The sequence below is a fragment of the Gigantopelta aegis genome, chromosome 7 (assembly GCF_016097555.1).
Source record: "Gigantopelta aegis isolate Gae_Host chromosome 7, Gae_host_genome, whole genome shotgun sequence".
Lineage (NCBI taxonomy): Eukaryota > Metazoa > Mollusca > Gastropoda > Neomphalida > Peltospiridae > Gigantopelta > Gigantopelta aegis.
Genome location: NC_054705.1, coordinates 2,746,190 through 2,749,626, shown reverse-complemented (window position 1 = coordinate 2,749,626; position 3,437 = coordinate 2,746,190).

The window sequence follows — 3,437 nt, the reverse complement described above, 5'->3', positions numbered from 1 at the left end:
CTTGCGGCCGCACTGTCTCCAGTGCGATCCAGTGTTCAAAGGGCACCGCCCGGGCCCCGTCTAATACGTGAGGGCACACGTCGCATACATGAAATTCGCCCGATTCATCCACGGGCTCTAAATTCCCCGGCGAGTCGTGCGATTAGAAAAATCGCGCGGACGCCGGCTGATATGTGAGGGCCCCTTTACTGAATGTCTGTAGCTCTCGATAAACCCCCCAACTCCTACTCTGTCAGTTCCAACGCCTACTCTGTCAGTTCCAACTCCTACTCTGTCAGTTCCAACGCCTACTAGTACTTCGTTTTGCAACCGTTGTAAACGTCCTAAAACATACAAAAAATAACAAAAGTCCTGGTTCTGATGGATTTATGTATGAATTTTACAAAATTTTCTGGAAAGATATTGGAATTTATCTATTAAGATCAATAAACGAATGCTTTAAAAAAGGAGAACTTTCTGTTACCCAAAAGCAAGGAATTATAACATGTTTCCCTAAAGGTGACAATTTTTGAAAAAAACTGGCGCTTTTAAATTGCTCCTTAAAACGTTTGTCATCGGTAATTGCCGAAACACTGAAAAAGGTCCTTCCAAAATAACTGGTTTTATGGCAAACCGATATATTGGTGACAACTTCCGTTTATTATATGATTCTGTAGCAGTGCTGAAACGTTAAATATTCCTGGGATGTTATTTTTGATAGACTTTGACTCCGTATCTTGGTCCTTCATTGATAATACCCATCAATAATGAACATCTCCTTATGACACAATATGCAGATGATACTGAGATCATTCTTGATGGGAGTAAAAAAATCTTTTGAAAAAACAGTTACAGTATTGAACAAATTTGCTCATATGTCTGGATTAAATATTAACTTTCACAAATCTCAAGTGATTTGGATCGGAACTAAGAAAAATAGTAAAGACCACACTTAAAACTAGAATGGAACCCCAAAATATTCAAAATTCTTGGAATTACGTTCACAATAAATACGAATGAAATGAGTCATATTAATTTTAAAAATAAACTTTTCGAAATCAAACAAATTATTAATAGATGGATGAAACATATTATTACACCTCTTGGCAACATGATTAAATCTTTACTTATTTCTAAACTTGTTCTTGACCCTTCCAAATCCGCCTGGAGACTTTCTTAAAGAATTAAACAATATTCTATTTAGATTCCTTTGGAATAAGAAACCTGATAGAATCAAAAGAACAATAGCTTGTCTTCCTTTTAGTGAAGGTGGTCTCGGCATGGTAGATATATATGCGTATGTAAAAGTCCTTAAACTTATATGGATGAGAAAGGTTTTGGATGTAACAAAGTATTATAAATGGAAGAACCTACTTTTATCGACAGTTCCAGACTTCAACAAAATAGCTTGTTTTTGGAATTCCTACCCAAAAATCTTGGCAGGCAAAGTAAATAACATATTTTGGAAAGATTGTTTGAATGCCTACAATGCTTTTGCACATAACATTTTGCCATCAACTTTCGATGAATTTTTGCCAGAACCGATATTTGTATCGATAAAAAGCCTTTTTATAACTCAAACTGGCATCAAAAAGTTATTTCTCAGGTTAAAGATTTTTTTAACATACGTGGTAAAATTCATTATAGCAACAAATTACACATATGACCTTCGGCTCGGGGTAAAAGAACACACATAGGGTACATAAAAAGCCATATACCCCTCGTGATGCTTCTACAACTTATAGTGTACCTTACTTTTATTTTATTAAACTATATATCGTCATATGTGTAATTTGTTGCTGTAAATAATGATTTAAGATTACCGACGATTGATTAATGTTCATTTGTTTAACGTACGGTAATGCGGTATTGTGTATAATGGCTATGTTTGATGTTTACTGTAGCGATGTTAAATATTGCTCAATGTATGGTTCCTTCTTTTGTTTAAGCGATTTGCTATTATCTGTAGATAATAACGTAGTGTAAACTCTATTAACGTGCCTCTATCCAATTAAGGGTCAGGCACGTCTCTCCCACACCCAGTGGTCGAGTGTGGGACAGATAATTTACTTATTAATGGGGCAATTTTGAATTATTTATAAACAGGCATAGGGGGGATTTTGATACGTCGTTGAAATAACCTATGGTATTTAAATAAAAAATAATTTTAATTACTTTAGTGTGACGCTTGTTTTTGACTGGGCATTTCCAAACAGGTAAATGAAACAATGAAAATTTACACAAATTATATGCCCTTGAAAAGATTAAGATTGAAAAAGATTAAAGAGAGCAATTACGGGTGCCCAAAAAGATTAATATAAAATGTTTTTAATATACCCTAGCATCATCCAAAACTATGCCTTCCGGCCAAGACCAAAGTGAAGAGCCCGCCCCAAAAGAAGAACCCGACACCAAACCGACTCCAAAAACGAGAAGAGACGCCCCGGACCTACCCCGCCCCAACCACGGGTGGACTGGATAAAAACACCCGAGGACATTTATTTAATTAAAAACACCCACAACCATACACAATATATTATTATAATATATTAAAAAGAGAAAGAAAACGAAAAAATAAACCCCTAGGTTAAAAGACATATTATATATAGCCCCAGCTTCAAATTATATTTAAAAACTTACAACACATAATAATTAATAATAAAACACATTTACAATAATAGTTTCTTTTTTAAAATGATATAAATACATTAAAAACTAAGGTTAAAAACTAAGGTTATAAGAGGTAGTAAAACGGGGAGCAGGAAAGTGTCACTGCCAGATGACACTAACCACCACCGAGCCATACAAACATACATCATACATCTACCACCAACAAACTACACATTAAAATAACTATATACAACAAAGGCAAACACTACAAACAAACCCCCCCCCCCCCCCCCCCCCCCCCAAAAAAAAAAAAAAAAAAAAAAAAAAAAAAAAAAACAACAAACAACAACAACAAAACAACCCAAAACAAACAAGACAACAAGAAACACAAAAAAACAACAACAAAAAACAAAAACAAAACAAAACCAACAAAAACTTGCCCTCCCCACCCCGACCTTCTTATCCTACCCTATAACCCACCCCTTCCCCCTCTTCTATCTATTTACTATATTACCAATTAAAAAGGAATATTAACTCCATAAAACAACAACAACAAACAAACAAACAAAAAAAGGTTCCTCCATGTCAGAAATAATAGTACTAGTTAGAGTTAAACCAGCAAGGGCCCAACTTAGAAAGGATTAAAAAAAAAAAAAAAAAAAAAAAAAAAAAAAAAGCACCACTATGGTCGACACCAAGTAGCCAGAGGAAACAGAGAGCTATACCTAATCCCAATATTTGAAGTAATTGAAGCTAAGGGCCTACATATGCACTCCTGTCTCCACAACATAGGAGACCAACACTGTATCAATTTTATTTTTAATATTTTTATCTGGATTTAATATATT